Raw genomic sequence first — 18,353 nt, forward strand, 5'->3', positions numbered from 1 at the left:
GCCTTGGCCTAATTCTTGGAACTTCTTTGATGAGTCATACTGCCTTATGATATAGATGACCTTTTTAACTAGGGCTGCTTTTTAACTAGAGCTGTGTCACGCCCCTGATTTTTCACACACATAAAAATCGATATATAATCTCATAATTATACATGTGCGATCGTTCAGCCATCAATACAAAATACCTGGAAACTTTTTCCCTTTAAACCTAGTACATACTGATGCCCTGAACCCTCAAAATCTACATACACTCGCTCCACAGAGTTATATCTTACACAAGCTTACGAGTTAAATTGTCAATAATAAAATAAAACTTAAATGCTCCTCAGAGCTCACTACAACGGAAGTCTTTATAACGGTAAAGTCACAAAATTGACTTCCTACCGTAATGCTACTAGCACGCCACCTCAGGTTCAGCCACGATCATCCTGACCTACAGAAATAACTCATACACCGTTTGAATGGTGTACCGGGTTGCCACACAACAAACCCGGTAAGTTTTTGCAAGCCGTATGAGTAACTCAAAAACCACACATGCACAACTCGCTTAACGAGGAAACCCATCAACTCGTAAAAAGGAACACACACCCTGTTTTCTCAAAACAACACATTCTTTTCCCAAAAGAAAAAGACTCAAATCACAATCATATTAATTGAAACTCTGACAATTAAATATGATACACAAGTCCTCCCCAGATATTTAAAAGAAAGCATCCCCGAAACTCCCTTTTAAAAGCACGTACTCATGAGCATCAGATAGCTCCTCGCTACCCCCCATGATGTACCAACAACAAATCAGTCCAACCTGGACAAAACAACACATTGATCCAACCTGAACAAAACAACACATCGGTCTAACCTGGACAAACAACACATCGGTCCAACCTGGACAAAGCAACACATCAACACACACCTCAATCATATCTATCGTTAACTTAACAAATAGAATATGATTCACAAGTCCTCCCAGGACATTTAAAAGAAAGAATCCCCGAAACTCTCTTTTAAAAACACGTACTCATTAGCATCAGATAGCTCCCCGCTACCCCCATGATGTACCAACAACGGACTAGAGCTCTAACTGATCGTATCCACTCACCCGGCCAAAGGTGTGAAGTCTCGATCGTCAGACCGATCACCACAGATTATCACACAGATCACTACACACATCATCACATAGATCACTACACAGATCATCACTGATCATCACACAGATCACTACACATATCATCACATAGATCACTACACAGATCATCACACTGATCCTCACATAGATTACCACACGGATCACTCCCAGCAACCCCAAATCCTCAGACCTCCCCAAGTCATCAGATCAAAACATTAAACAACCCACACAAATCTTGACACTTCGCAAACAATAGGAATTCCCAATTCCTAACACATTGTCTTCCGAAAAGTCAAGCCTCAAGCAATAGAATGAAAATCATCAATCCCTATTGCATAAATCACCCATCAACCCACAAGAATATACATATTTCACATAAATATATATATACACACATGGTCATTCACTCATGAATGCCACTAATACCAACAATAGTTTGCAGTTAACTAAATAACTCTCAAAACAATAAATTAAACCCGTTCGTGAATGAACATCGTGAGATTACTCACCTCAAAACTCCCGCTGCGTCTTCAATACAGAACAAGGCAGCCACACCACAAAACAACCGTCCAAGGATACCTCGTCAAGTACCTAATCACATACGGTTTCAACTTACTAACAATCCATAAACCATTTAAGTCTGAAACCCCTGTTTTGAACTAAAATCCCCAAAGTGATGCCAATCGAGGCGAAACCACATCCGAAACCACCCAATGTCTCTGGAATACTTCTACAATCGATATGCCAAACCACAAGTCGATTGGATAGTCGGATCCTCACGGATCGAAACATCAAACGGTCTGAAACCGTAAAAACCCTAACATGCTCATACGATCTCCAAAAATTACAAACAATATATCGAAATGCTCGTATCGACGAGTAGATCGAATTCAAGAACAGAAACTATCCCTGAGGTGGCCGAAAATAGCCGGAAAACACCAACACAGTGGCGGCGCCTCCGCCGGCCCAAAGTCAGAATTTGATAAAACTCCCAACACCAATGTTCTTCATCTCAACTCCAATTTAAATTTTCATAACTACATTAAAGTCCAATTATGAACCAATTGATCGAATTTTACCTTAGAACAAAATAGCTCGATGGAAACCCTAGAATTTCAAAGCTTCGATTCGTCCTCCACAAGTGAAATCGCTCCAAGCCACTTTGGTAGAAGCATCTACGTCCTATGAGCTCCAAAAGCCCTCAAGAATCACCGGTAAAGGTGGCCGAAATGGCCAACTCCAATCAAGAGCGGACTCTTCCAGTCGATATAGCTCCCTCCACAGCTCGAATCTCTCATCAATCCTTCCACAGACCTCTAGAGGGGATTAAGGCGACGAGAACCCACTTTGAATTGCGTCCAAAGGTGGCCGGACGAAGGAGAACGACGCCGGCAAAGTGGAGAGGTGAAATCGGACTCGGGGAGAGACAAAACAGAGCTGGGTTTCCGTTTTGGGAAATCTGGCCTTATTTGCAATTTCTGGAAATTTTCGTCCTTTTATACCAAAATGGAAAGTTTTTCCGAAGCCCATAAAATTCTTCATACGAACTCCGATTCTCGAGTTCTGCATGTCCACAAACTCGTATCGACGCGCTCTACAACTTTCATGAAGGAAGTTTTCAGAGAATCCCAACGAATAAAAAGTCAACCCTTGCGCCCCCCCTAAATGACGATTCCTGAATAATTATTCGCCCGAAACACTTCCGCTCCATCCACGAGCCACGAAACCGTCCGATACCCACAATTTAAATTTCAGAAAATCCTCGGAAAATAAATACGAATTTTTGGTGCATCACAAGCTGTCACCCGGTCGATTCGAATCGGTTATAGGTATATATTACCAACTTCAAAACCAAAACTTTCGGTTTCAAAATTGAGCTACCAATTACTAACTAAAATTTTTGGTTTATAATCATATCAAGAAAATTTGGTATTTCGGTTTTCGGTATTACCAACTTTAGAACAACTAATTCTTTGTAATAAAAATTAGAATGAACAAAACTAGGTTTTTCAATTTTATAGTCGTAAACTTTGTATTCATCTACTAATAATAGCTTTCTTTTATATATATGACATCAAGTTTTAGTCATTTCAATAAAACTACATTATATAATTATCTTTGACTAGGCTACTTAAAATACATGTATTATTAATGTAATATATGTAGTAATGTTCATACTATAATGAAAAATTTTATGTTTATTTCTTAATATACATGTATGTGTATTGAAAATCATAGTATATAAAGCTAATATTTAGATAATTGGTAGATTTGATATTTACCAAAGCCAAACAAACTTTTTGGGTAATTTTCTATTTCAGTTTTATCTGTCTTAGTTACCAAAAAGTCAGTTTACCAAACTTAAAACATCAATTGGTAACTGGTCAGTTTGGTAATTACCAAACCAAGTGGCAACCTTATTTTTAACCCATATTATGTGCAACGCTACAATGTCCTAACTCATACTCAAGGATTGACATATCTGTGATTTGATATCTTCTTTTTGGAGGGACCAATATATCATAGGGAGAAAATATCTTATTTTTCATCGTTTCTGCGAAATTTCTTCGATATCGTCAAATTTTCTCGATATATAAGATATTTAAGATATATCCCGATAAAATGAACTCAATATCTATAAAATCTAGTGAAAAAAAAAAAAGAAGCAAAAAATAGATTAAAAAAAAAAACATACATTATGGAATATGAAGGTTATGTGGAGGTGTAAAATTCTACTTATTACCCTGTACTTTTAAGGGTTCGTCAGTTCAGTCCCTGCACTTTTAATTTAATCAGAAAAGTTCTCGCACTCTTCAATTTCATCAAATCGATCCATTCCGTCACTATTCCGTCAATTTTCTCTGTTAAGGTGCTGACGTGGCACTTTTTCACAGGGAAATTCCCAAAATACCCATACAAGTATAAACACAAACTCTCCTTCTTCTCAGTTCTTCCCTTGTTCAATTCTCAACCAACTTCCGAAGATCGATCCCCACTACTAGCTCACTTGGAAGGTCATACCAAAATCAAATGCACACCAAAACATATCAAAGACTCCAAATATGAACTCATCCAAGCAAGAGTACTGAAATCAAGAGCAACTCACAGAGATAAAACCCCCAACAATCAATGAGAAGACTCTGTGCTTTCAACACCATCAACCAAAAATACACATGACCAGAAACTCAAAAAACAAGCCCAGAATGAACCATTCGGTAAGCAAAACACAAAACAAGAAAGTTGGCTCATCATTTGGTTTAGTATAAACACAAACTCACACACAAACGTGGCCAGCACCAGTTGATCATACCCCAGCAACCATCCTCATCCTCCTCAGCCAGATGCCCTACCTCTCCGACCCCAAAGTCATCGCCACCATGACCTGCGCCGTCTTCGACGTCGCCTAGACCCACTCCATCCTCAATGCCCTCGGCAACTGTCCCGACCACAACCTCCTCCCGCAACCACACCCTTAACGGAAATCCAAACTCTCCTTCATCACCCCCTCCGAAATCGCCGCCGAATTCTCCCACCACGACCCCAACATCGCCCGGATCAACAACTGCAGCTTCAGGTCCTGCCCCGACTCCATCATCTAGCCTCTTAGAGTCCAAGTAGCAGCATTTGTAGGGGCGCACTGGAGCCAAACGACGTCGGAGCCGGTGTCGAGGACCATGTAGAGGTACTTATGGGGAGTGCCGACGCCGATGCTGGCTAGGGAGAGGTGAGGGAGGTGAAGGGGAGGGCGTCGCGGTGGAGGCAGAGGTGGAAGAGCTGGGAGATGGTTTGGTTGGAGGAGAGGGCATCGAGGTGGTGGAGTTGGAGGGAGATGGAATCTAGGTCGAGTTCGGAGGTGAAGGAGAATGATTCGGGTTGGGGGAGAGTAGGGGCGGGAGGGGAAGGGGGAGAGGAGGAGGGTTTGGTGGTCGAGGGCGACGGAAAAGGAGAGGAGGAGAGTAAAGGTGAGGGAAAATAAGAGATGGGTTTTCTTCTTCTCCTCCATTTTTTTGGGTGGGGAGAAGAGAAAGAGAAGGAAAGAGGGTTTGGGGAAGAAGAAGTGGGAGAGAGAGTGAAGCATGCTTCTGCAGGAAGAGGCTTTAAGTAGGGGTATTTTAGGAATTTCCCTGTGAAAATGTGCCACGTCAGCCCCTTAACAAAGAAAATTGACAGAATACTAACGCAATGGATCGATTTGATGAAATTTGAGAGTGCGAGGACTTTTCTGATTAAATAAAAGTGCAGGGATGAACCCTTGAAAGTACAGAGTAGTAAGCAGAATTTAATCCAAATTTTAACAATGGTTTCTAGTCAGGATATGACCTAATAAAGAGACAAATAATTAACCTATTCGGAAAAAATACCTCGAAATGAAACCTCTAAAGGCATATTTAGGTGAAGCAAAATCCTCTCAAGGTAAAATGGGTGAGGAGAAATCCTTTCAAGGAGAATTTAGGTAAGAAGAAATCTTGTTTCGGAAATTAACTTGTTTGGGAAAAATATCTCAAAGTGAAACCTCTAAAGGGAAATTTGGGTAAAGCGAAATCTTCTAAGTGCGAAGCTGGGTGAGAAGAAATCCTCTCAAGGAGAATCTAAGTGAGAAGTAATTCTTTAAATGCAAATTTGTTTGAGAGAGATATCCTCAAGGTGAATATGGGTGAGGAGTATTCCCTTCAAGGGAAGTCCGAGTGAGGAGTAGAATCCATGTGGGGAGAAATTTTCTCAAGATGAATCTAGGTGAGGAGAATTCATTATGAGATTGGTCTCCATTACATGAAGGTTTCAGACGATGAGAATAGACTAATAGGTTATGATTCGCACAAGAATGTAAAAAATAAGGTGCAATTAGACTCTGTGTAGTCTGTACTAGAACAGCTGGTCACGATGTTCAAGAGAATATTGTTTGTCACGGCCCGATTTAAAAAAAAAAATTTAATATATAATCTCATAGCTATACATGCGCGATGGTTCAGCCATCAATACAAAATACCTAAACCAAGTACATACTGATGCCCTAAACCCACAATGTCAATATATACTTGCTCTGCAGAGTCATATATTACAGAAATTTATGAATTAAATTGCCACAACAAAATAATAAGTAAATGCTCCTCAAGCTTACTACAAGCGAAAGTCTGAATAAAGGTAAAGTCACAAAATTGGCTTCCTACCATAAAGCTGCAACTATCAGAACCAGCTTCAGCCACAATTACCCTGACTCGCAGGATTAACCCCTACATCATCGAATCATGCACCGGGTTGACACAGAACAGACCTGGTAAGTTTATGAAAGCTCGTATGAGTAACTCAAAATATAACCCACACAACTCTCACCAAAATGAGGAAAACCTTTCAACTCGAGAAAAGGATCTAGTTAGTAAAAAACAGGACGCGTATAATTCGGCAAAGAAACGTACGTGTATTATTCGGTTTACCTAGTTTAACAATACGGTCAAATATTCGGTCAAAAAAACACAACACGGCAAATTTATAAGTTTGAATTATACGTGTATAATTCAGCAAGTAGTATAAAAAAACGGGTTCAAAAATACGGATATATAAAACACTATTTTTGTAAGAAAATAACTAATAATCTACTCTAAATTTTTGCTTTTATTTTATATCATTTATGATATGTGATAAAACATGAAAAAAATGATATGATACCCAAGTAAAATATAATCAGGCGCTTGAATTACAATATGCTATACATAAGTTTTTCTTCAATTATACCCATACTGAAGTTTTATACGGGTTTTAATTAACTACCGCTTTAATTTTTTTTTCAAATTTCAAGTATTTTTACTCCGTATAAAACAGATACGTGTATAAAACGTGTTTTAAAAGGTCGAACTCAATAATACGCGAAAAAAACCGAGTCTACAATTTCAATACGCCGTACTAAAGTTTTTTTCAATTATACGCATACTGAAGTTTTATACGCGTTTAATACGCGTATTAACTAACTAGGGAAAAGGAACACATACCATGCTTCCCAAAACAATATTCTTTTCCCAAAAGAAAACAATAAAAGTCACCCCGTGGCAAAATCATATTAACTGAAACTCTGACAATTAAATATGTCTTTTCTCCAAAAAAACAATAAAAGTCACCCCGTGACAAAATCATATTAATTAAAACTCTGATAATTAAATATGTCTTTCCCCAAACAAACAACAAAAGTCACCCCGTGACAAAATCATATTAATTGAAACTCTGACAATTAAATATGATAAACAAGTCCACCCTGGACATTTAAAAGAAAGAATCCCCGAAACTACTTTTTAAAACGCGTACTCATGAGTATCAAGTAGCTCTCCACTACTCTCCATGACTACAATGGCAACAGACTAGAGCTCTAACTGATCATAATTACTCGCCAAGCCAAAGGCGTGATTCCAGATATATGTGCCTGAGGTCACTCCCAGCGACCTCGAATCCTTAGACCTCTAGAAGTCGTCAGATTAAAACATTTAAAAGCGGTCACTCAGAACCAAAATATTACTCAACTCCCAAAGGAGATGTCACTACCTGTGACCCCCAATCATCAGACCTCCCCAGTCGTCAGGTCAAAACATTAAGTAAGTCGCCCTGGACCCAAAATGTTAAACCAAATCAAAAGGAGATGTCACCCCATGACCTCTGAATCCTCAGACCCCCGGTCATCAGATTCAAAACATTAAGCAAGTCACTCTGGACCCAAAATATTAAATCAACTCAAAAGGAGAAATCACAACCCGTCAGTCTCAGATCTTCAGACCTCCGGTCGTCTAATCAAAACATTTCAACTCTCGTTAAAGCAACTCACACTAAATCTTGATACTTTTCAAAACAATAGAAATTCCCAATTCCTATTGTCTCCTGAAAAGTCAAGCCTCAAAACAATAGAATGAAACCCGTCATACATATTGTTTAAATCACCCATCAACCCATAAGAATGTATATATTTCAAGTAAATACACACACACACACATAGTTATTCACTAAGGAATGCCACTAATACCAACTATAGTTTGCAGTTAAATAAATAACTCTCAAAACGATAAGGTAACTTCATTCGTAAATGAACATTGTGAGATTACTCACCTCTGAATCCTACTGCGTCGTCTATACAGAACAGAGTAGCACAACCATAAAATATCCGTCCAATAATACTTCGTCAAGTACCTAATCACATACGGTCTCAACTTAGTTCACAAATCATAAGCGATTAAAGTCCAAAACCCCCATTTTGAACTAAAATCCCCAAAAGTAATGCCAATCGGAGCGAAACCTCATCCGAGACCATCCAAAGTCTCTGGAATACTTCAACGATCGATACACCAAAGCTACAAGTTGATCGAACAATCGAATCCACACTGATCGAATCCTGAACGGTTCGAAATCACAAAAAACCCTAAAATGCTTATCGGATCTCCAAAAATTAAGTTTTGTATATCAAAATGCTCATATCGATGAGTAGATCAAAATCAGGAAGAGAAACTGTCCCTAAGGTGTCGATGACCTCTGAATTAGGCGGTGAGACCTATGCGAAACTCTTCCTCTCAACATGTACATCAACATTCATAACTAGCACAAAGTCAAAATCGAAGTCATATGGTCGGAATTTACCTCGAAAACTCTGAAACTCGATGAACCCTAGAATCCGAATCTTCAAAAGTCGACCTCCACACTTGAATCGTTGCAAGCCACCTTGAGGGAAAGCTTTTACGTCCTCTGGGCTCCAAAAGCCCCCAAGAATCGTCACCTGAGGTGACCTAAAACATGAGTTCCGACGAGCCTCTGACGCTGTGCCGCCACAGATGTTCCTCGCCTTGCTACACCTTCTATAGCTCAAATCGAGCGATGATACATCCACAGACGTATAGAGGGAGGAGAGAAGGAGCAAACGCAATCCGTGGCCTGGCCAACGGTGGTCGGATGACAGAGAAACAGCAGGACAAAATTGGTTGCTCGGAAAAGCTAAGGAGAGAGGAGAGGGAAAAGGTTTCCGAAAATGGAAACTTTAGGGTTTTTCTGATTTTTTTCAGAATTTTTCCTATTTAACCAAAATGTAAATTTTTCCAATTGCTGAAACTTCTTCATACAAACTCCAATTTTTGCATTCCACATATCCACGAACTCGTATCAACGCGCTTTATGACTTTTGTGAATGAAGTTATTGGAGAAACCCAACGTATGAAAAGTCAAACTTCGTGACTTCCCTAAAACTGTGGGATTCGAATAATTATTCGTCCGAAAATAATTCCACTCCATTCCCAAACCACGTACTTGAGGTGACCCGGGAGAGGGGTCCCACAGCGCCGCGACCCCGAGCCAATGAGAAACCGACATGTCACGAATGACATCCCGATAACTCATCAACCCGAAATCACAAGGCCTTTTGGGTTCAGATTGTTGGTTTACAAAACACTTTCTTGGACAAGTCATCTAGCAACCGAACAACATGTTTTCAAAAGCGAAATTTAAAGTGGGCTAAAGGATTTGGGCTTACAATAGGAGCCCAATTTGGAAAACAACAAATCACTAAGTAAATACAAGTATGGGAGACGCGCCTCAGGGTTACGGGTCTCCCGGAATTTTTGTAAATAATCGAATAGGAAACAAATAAATAAAAAGTAAATAAATAAGTTAGTTTAAAATCTGATAAAGGACCAAAACCTTCTTTTAACAAAGTCAAAGAGAAATACGCCAAGCCGGGTCATGTGGCTCCCCTGTACGCTTCCTAACCACATGCTCGAACCTGCACACTATAGTAGGGATAAGCTTTCGTCCTCGCATGCCCAGTAGGGGCTGACCCAACCATGCTAGGTTTGAAAGATAATATACTTGAAAATATTTGCTACATAATATTGTGCACATTTATTGAAAAATACTTTTAAAAGAGGCAATTACAAACATTTGTTTTCTTTTATAAAACATGTGCAATTTGTTTCACACAACTTGGAGCTCTGAGATACTTACCTGCCGGCTAAACTCAAACAAATCGGTGATCGACCCGGTTCATCATCCTTCGAGAACCGGCTAACTACTCTATAATCCTTGTGACTACAAGTAGCGAAAGTATCCATTTTCTAGCTCTGAGTCTCCTATGACTGGTTCACTGTCTGTACTCACCTTTCTTCGACAAACATAGGAGCACAGCCCCTTCTGGAGGTTCACGGTTATCGACACCGTAGGATCCTTAGGAATCTACGCGTCTAGGACTTTCAGGTCACAAGTACAAACTTACAATAGGTACAGTATCTCAACATGCAAGTCTAGCCTCGGTTTTCGCAATAAACAATTATCAGTTATGGAAACACGGATATCACGAAGCATCGACTAATGAACAACCAAAAACGTATTTGTAGGCAACATATTATGATATTAGAGCATTCCACATATAGATAAGCTTCTAACAAGGAAGGGACAGCTCACCCTACCTGGAATTGGAGTGCTCGTCAACATTCGGGTTCGTTCTTGACTTTCGATCATTTGTCCAAATCCATGTGCACATGCTCGAGTCCTTTGAAATAAAATTAAATCAATGAGTACATTGACTACACTATAACTCAATTAACCGAGCAACCCAAGCATTTTTTTAACTTCCTTGAAGTCCATCAAATTTTCCTTTAGTCGTTAAAACCTATTATACATTCCCAAATAATCCAAATGATGTAGCATTTGAATCATTTAGGATATGGTGATTATACTTAGCACTTTGACCCAAAAATTGTTTAGCATTACTACTATAAGAAAACAAATGATGATTACCATTCCCAAACGATTTACTTAACGTAGTAACGCTCATTCGGGATATGGTGATCACACTTCTTTCCATGTTTAAAGTTTCGGTTAACCAGTTTGACCTCATTTCATTTAGCTTTTAAATCTTAAGCAAATAAATAGCAACCACCATTCCCGAATAGTAACATTCTTACGATAACTTCGGGATATGGTGACACTAGAATACTTCGATTTTTAACGTTATTTCGTGAACGTTAATCCAATGTCTTAATTTAACTCAATCAAATAAAATCCACCATTTTCATTTCCGAATCCCACTCAACATTGATAATTACTCAAGCTCCTCATTTTCTTTCACAACAACCATTTACTTTTCAATATGACAAAATTCAAACTCCGTCATCAATTTAACTAACAACACTAATCTTCTCCACACATTTAGCCATTTCATACTTGTCCACATTTTAGCTAAATTCACAACAATCGATCACTCAAAGGAGCATTAACCATTCAAGTAGCATACCAACTTTTCATTCCATTCGATAACAATCTCTAGAATTTTACAATCACCATACCAAAACCCACGGTTTGGCAGGGACTAACACTTACCGTTTCTTCTTTTCCAAATGGGGATTCGAGTGACCATAGCTGCATTCCCACCATCTTCATCCATTATGATCCCTAATAGACATAACACCATTAACAGTCCATTAATTGACCAATTTCTGCATTCCAAAACAAAATCTGAACATAATCCTTACCATATCCCATTTCAATCGAAACTGACCCAACAATTCCTTCTTCTCCAAAATCTTCAAAAACGCAGATTCCTCATGCTCCAAATTAAACAAGAAGTTGTTAGGGTTCACTCTACTCAAACTAGAGGCTCCAGCTAAAGAGAAATCACGGGATTACCTAGTCAAGAAGTCCTGACGATTTCCGGCAACCGTGAGCTACGGATCTATAGTGGTCCACTCGCCTGGGGCGGCGCGTGCAACTCGTATGGCGGCTCCAGTCGGAATCGGAGGTCTAGGTCCTAGGGCTTTGATGCACCGTGAAGCCTTGATTCCAGCTACGGAGGTTGCTTAGCTCAATTCGAGCTGGAGATCGGAAAACGAGGCCTGCAGGGCCGAGGCCTCTGACGATACTGGTACGACGGTCTCCAGGCATCGATGGGTGATGATGCTCATGGGTTTCACTCTTCCTTGTCTACTGAGTCAAACGGTGGTGTATGGTCTGAAATTGAAGAAAGTGGAGGAGCAGTAGTGTTGCGACTGTGGTGGTCGTGTACGGTGGCTGTGAGCGATGCATGTCGAAAGGTGAGGCTCAAGTTTGGTTGGTTTTGGGTGCTGGAACGAGTGGTGGTGGCGGTGAGTGGAGAAAGTGATCAAAAGTACCCTTTTCCTGCTTGGCATGGTGGCGGAAACTGTGGTGGTTGCATGCGGTAGCTGGAGGCGATGCATGGCGGTGATTCTTGCTGGGTTTAGGTCGGAATTGGGTCCTGTTTCGATTGGTGGTGGTGGTGACTAGAGGTGGTGGCCGGAGCTGGGGTCTCTGGTGGTGGCAGAGGGAAGAAGAAGAGAGAACACAGGGAGAGGGGGAGAGAAGAGAACAGCTGAGAGTGAGGGAGAGAGTGCTTTGGGATTTTAGGGTTTTTGTTCCTATTTATACTTGTACATGTGAAATGACAAATATACCCCTGCGACGAATTCAACCAATAATTGAGTCGGGTTTTGAGCTCGCTTTTTTATTCGTTTTTCGTCACTAATGTTCTTAGTCGACTCCATCGTATGCCCAAAACTCGAATTACTAAAAACTCAATTTGTATCCTTCCATAATAATCCCGACAATCTTTTGCTTCAACAAACCTTAGTAATTCTTTAGGCCCAATTGGAAGGACACTGGCCCAAACTTAATTCAAATAGCCCAATTGGTAGTCTCGATACCTAAAAATGTCCAAAATCGATTCCTTCACTAAAATCACCTTGTGCAAAAATCTTATTTTCGAAAAATTACCTTCTAAAAATTAAACAAAATTTTCGGGGGCTCATAGTACTCGTACCAAAAACTCTTGAATTGATTATGGAAAATCCTTAGAAAATAATAACAAATTTCCAGGATATTACATTGTTTATGGGAGGAGGATTAGATGTGCAACTAATGGTTAATGTACCCCATTTGATGTTTCTTTAGTTGCCTTAAGTTTTGACTCATCAATTTAGGCACAGAGCGCAGTGAGACATCAAATGAATCTCATGAAGGTAACAAGCAATTTGGATATAACGCTTATGGATATAATCAATATGGAGAAGTACATGATCAGTCATCCAGTTAGATTCATCCTTATTATCCCCTTATATGAGAAACAGTTGGCAACTCAAAAGAAATTTATAACTATCAAGTTCATCACTACAATTTGTTTTATATGGCTCATATGTCTTGGTCTGATTATTATACTTTCGTAGACCAGCATGCGACTTTTCAACCACGTAGGGTCTTTTTTTGGATATAGATGAAGTTGACATTCATATTTATTTATATGTAAATTCAATAAATGACTAAATACTTGTTGCTCATCATACTTTTGCATGAAAAACAGTTTAGTCCAAAATTTTAAAATTAAACAATTTAGTCCTTATTCTTTCTAATTTTCACACAACAGGTCCTAAAATGACTATTATACCCCTCACTTTTTATTTTTTTATTTTTCTCTCTTTTTATTTTTTATTTTTTTTGTCTCTCTCTCTCTCTCCACACACACACACATGTGTGTGTGTGTGTGTGTGTGTATTGATAGAGAGAGAGAGAGAGAGAGAAGAGAAGAGAAAAGAAAAAAAAAAAAAGGTGAGGGGTATAATAGTCATTTTAGGACCTGTTGTGTGAGAATTAGAAAGAATAAGGACTAAACTGTTTAATTTAAAAAATTTGGACTAAACTGTTTTTCATGCTCAAGTATGAAGAGTTACGAGTATTTAATCCTTCAAGGATAAATTGACTCTTTAAAAAATTATATTTTTTCTATTATATTCCTTTTTTTTTTTTTCAAAATTCTGATAGATATGTAAAAACCTATATTTTAATCATTGGTCATACGAAACAACCGACTATAAATACTACTAGCAAAATCAGCAACCCAGACAAATTTTAAACACACTGACTCTCACACTGATTAAAAATCAATGGGTTTTAACTTATGGACTAAATACTCGTTACTCCTCATACTTTTGGATAAAAAACAGTTTAGTCCAAAATTTTAAAATTAAACAGCTTAGTCCTTATTCTTTCTAATTCTTACACAAAAGGTCCTAACATGACTATTATACCGGTCACTTTTTATTTTTCTCTCTTTTTATTTTTTCTGCCTCTCTCTCTCTACACACACACACACACATATACACATACACACACACACACACACACACACACACACACACACACACACACACACGTGTGTGTGTGTGTCTATATATATATATATATATATATATATATATATATAGAGGGAGAGATATGTACATATATGTTATATATATATATATATGTACACACACACTATATATATATATGTAGAGAGAGAGAGAGAGAGAGAGAGAGAGAGGAGAGGAAAGGAGAGAAAAAAAATAAAAAGTGAGGGGTATAATAGTCATTTTAAGACCTGTTGTGTGAGAATTAGAAAGAATAAAGACTAAACTGTTTAATTTTAAAATTTTGGACTAAACTGTTTTTCATGCAAAAGTATGAGGAGTAACGAGTATTTAATCCTTAACTTATAGATACAGATATCAGTGTGAACAGAATGACTGAGTCCTACACAAGTACATGCTTACACATTTTCTCACTGAAGTCAATGTGCCTTTATTTTGTCACAGTTGTCTGAATGACCAAGTATTCAATTTATACTGATATTTGTCTGAGTTATTTATGCACAGATATCAGTCAAAAGTAACAAATTATAATTTGCAAACTAATATTCATTCATATAGACATCTGTTACAGTGAGTTTTCACATTGTCGTCCGTGTAAGTATCGAAAATGCACTGATATGTGTATGAAGTTTTACACATTTATCTGTAGAAATTGCTACTATCTCATGGATGTCAATCTGAATATTTGATTGACATATGGACATGACATGTTTGCATCACACATAGGTATCAGTTTGTATTATTCTTGTTAAGACACACAGATATCAATGTGAATTAAGGAATGTAAAAAGGGCACTGATATCTGTATGAAATTTTACACAGTTATATGTAGCAATTGCTACTTTCCCACAGATATATGTGTGAATCTTTGATTGACATATGGAGATGACATGTTTGCAACTTTCACAGACATCATTTTGGATCATTCTTGTTAATACACACAGATATCATTGTGAATTGAGGAATGTGAAAAGGGCACTGATATCTGTATGAAGATTCACACAATTATCTGTAGCAACTGCCACTTTCCCACAGATAGCCGTGCGAATCTTTGATTGACAGATGACGTGACATGTTTTCATCTCACACGAATATCAGTTTGTATTATTTTTGTTAATACACATAGATATCAGTGTGCATTGAGAATTAAAACAATCAGAAACAGATTAAACGTTTTGCATCTCTTATCTTCTCTCACTTATCACTCTGATCTTCTCTTCATTTTAATGGATGTTCTCCCTCTTCATTTTGATGGAAGCCCTCCCTCATCATAGCTCTCTTCATTAGAAGAAATCTACCATTTTTGTCAGATTTATGAGTTTTATCGCTTTGGATAAAATAGATGATCGATATAACTCTTCAATGAAAATTTCATTACATAAATGGTGTATTCATTTAAAAGTCTACAAGATTTTTTTGTATTTTAAAAGTCTATGGGTATTCAATTGAGATTTTAAACAATCTTTTAAAATCTTGATGTATTCAATTAAGATTTAGAATTATCTATTGAAATCTGCAGATATTCAAAAATATACGGATTTTGGAGGATTTTATAGTGCTTTTTATACATATCAAAACTCAAAAATAATCCAACCACTTCCAAAGAGATTTTGATGGATTCTTTCTCACTCAAAAAATGAAGAAGCCAAAAAAAAAAAAAAAAAACAAGAAGAAGAAGAAGAAGCAGCAGCTCTCAATAGGTGACACTCATCCATTCTGTCTTGGATCTATCTTCCCACTATCCTCCTCTGCCTCTGCCTCTGCTTTCATCTAATAATTATTATTTTTATTTTTATTACTATAGCTCTGGAGGGCTTAATTCTTCTAGCTAATTAAGCTCACTTTCAATGGTATTGTTAAGATGATACATACACACATGTTTCTTTTGTAAATTAGATATGAAATAAATTATGTCATCAGTTTATTACTTATTTTTTGTGTAACATTTTGGCTTATTAGTTTTCTCTTATTATTCATATATTATCATACACAACATAAGGAATGGTAGATTGCCACACACACACACACACACACTTTTTTGTCATTGATATAGCATTATTGTTGGATCCATACATCCATTGCTTTTAAAGGAGAAAAAAAAATTAACCGACCAAAAACATCATAAGGACTTGTAAAATCTAAACAAAAATGAGCAAATCAATCAGAGTCCATATAGAATTTAAACAATCCGTGGATTAAATGGATTATAAAAACTCAAACAAAATTTTTTAAAATCTGAATTGAATACACCCCCCTTAGTTAATTATTAGTTTTTTTTAATCAAACTCAAATCGAATGTCAATTGTATTCATCACATGCTAGAATGACCATTACATATCATTCTGCTGCCTTCAACTAGACAGATCAAGAAGGTGTGGTATGACACATGGTGGTATATAGAAATAGGTCCACTCATTATACATCAAATCCGTAGACACTAGCGTAAATTCTCCTTTGGCAAGAGGCTATCGGCATCTCTACCCAGAGACCTTAGTCCCCAACAAGAGACACCATTAGCTGCCGCCCAATCAAACCCAACAACCAGAACAGTGAACGCACTCCACTGTCCCACTGTTGGAATCCACAAATGTTTGCCTATGACCAAAGGAAAACACCACGGAAGGAAGCCTGCGATGTCCAATCCCGGGATGAGAGCGCCATCGACAAACCTCCTTGAACTTTCAGAAGACCATCATCACCACCTTGGAGAGTGACGAGAAAAGTAAGGAACAACCTGGAACCTGTGAGGAACTCCATGAAGATAGAGCAAGTACAAAGACGACGATCTCAAAAGGACGCCGTAACCCAAACCCTAGCAGAGCTAGGTCATTCGAAAAAGAAAAAAAAAAATCATATTAAAAAATGTATGAGATATTATACTGTTAAGTAAATTATGCATTCATTAAAACCTTTGTACCTGTTTAAGAATTAGGTATAGGAATTTGATGCCTCCATGCCTAATTCTTGAAATGTCCTATTTTTGGACAGTTTCGTAATGTTATATTATGTATTGCTTATGATATCTATTTGTTGTTACATGTTTCTAAAACTTTTGTTATCTCGAACCTATGATCCCATTGTGCATATTAAGTTTGTGTAGATGTGGGATCATCGGCGGATTTTCATGCATAGACACAGCATCATAAGCATTTGTGGAGCAGATCACACAAGTTACTTCAATGTAGCCACAAAGTAGTATTCCAGTCATCCCAACTCCATCTATGCAGTATGGATATAGCCTAGAATTATGGCAATGTAAATGTCATGAGTGTAGCTTTTTGTTCTTGTGATAAACTACTCTCAATCTAATCTTAAAAAACTGTAGATGGTAAATATAGATGGGCTAGAATAGTGATGCTGTTGGACAAGGAATTTGTTGTTGAAGGGAAAAGTCATAGTGGTCTTCCACCTTTATCAATAATTACCTTGTTTTGAATTCCAAGAACTCTTAATGCATTAGAAGTTTATCCTGGAAACTACATGAATTATAGTTTGTAATTATATGAACAATTATGTTTTAGAATGAGATATTATCTTTCCTTGTATCTATTTTCAATTTGATGTGTTGGAATGAAGTTTTTTAGTATGCAATAAGTTACTGATACAGGTTCTGAAAAAATTAATTACTGTGTACTTGAAAATTTTTTTTTACTGTGTAGTAAATCACTGATGTAGGAGAATGAAATTTTACTGTGTCTCTTTCACAGGTTATAGTTTCATACTATGTCTCACAGATTTTAGTTTTGTACTAGTTCTCACATATTCTTTGAAGTGAATTTTATATTACAATTTTATTTATATAATCTGATAAATGAATAGGTCTCATAAAATAATTCACACTGATTTTTCTATCAGCGTGGAGAGACCAAAGGCCACCCCCATCAATGAGATAGAAACTAAATGTGTGAGTGTAGGGTAGCTATAAGGTTTCCCACACGGATATCAGTGACTATTTGAGTTTATATTCACTGATTTCAATAAGTGTGTATAGTCAATTTTACTAGTAGTGAAATTTTTTTTTTTTTTAATTTCAATTTTAGGGTGATAGGATCTATACTGGGTATAAACATGTGCTC

The 18,353-nt window shown here is 37.6% G+C and overlaps 1 long non-coding RNA gene across 3 annotated transcripts; it reads right to left on the minus strand.

The window, feature by feature from the left end:
- Positions 1-263: 263 nt before the first annotated feature.
- On the minus strand, positions 264-11,945 carry LOC112179955. Of its 3 annotated transcripts, none has more exons than XR_005802885.1 (4): positions 11,614-11,945; positions 11,462-11,533; positions 10,549-10,631; positions 264-433 (listed from the first exon to the last, which is right to left on the minus strand). It is a non-coding gene; the product is annotated as an uncharacterized LOC112179955 (long non-coding RNA). The 3 variants fall into 3 exon arrangements; XR_002928000.2 differs by lacking the exon at positions 264-433 and adding an exon at positions 6,125-6,398; XR_002928002.2 differs by lacking the exon at positions 264-433 and adding an exon at positions 9,674-9,873.
- Positions 11,946-18,353: the final 6,408 nt, after the last annotated feature.

Source organism: Rosa chinensis, chromosome 7 (assembly GCF_002994745.2).
Source record: "Rosa chinensis cultivar Old Blush chromosome 7, RchiOBHm-V2, whole genome shotgun sequence".
NCBI lineage: Eukaryota > Viridiplantae > Streptophyta > Magnoliopsida > Rosales > Rosaceae > Rosa > Rosa chinensis.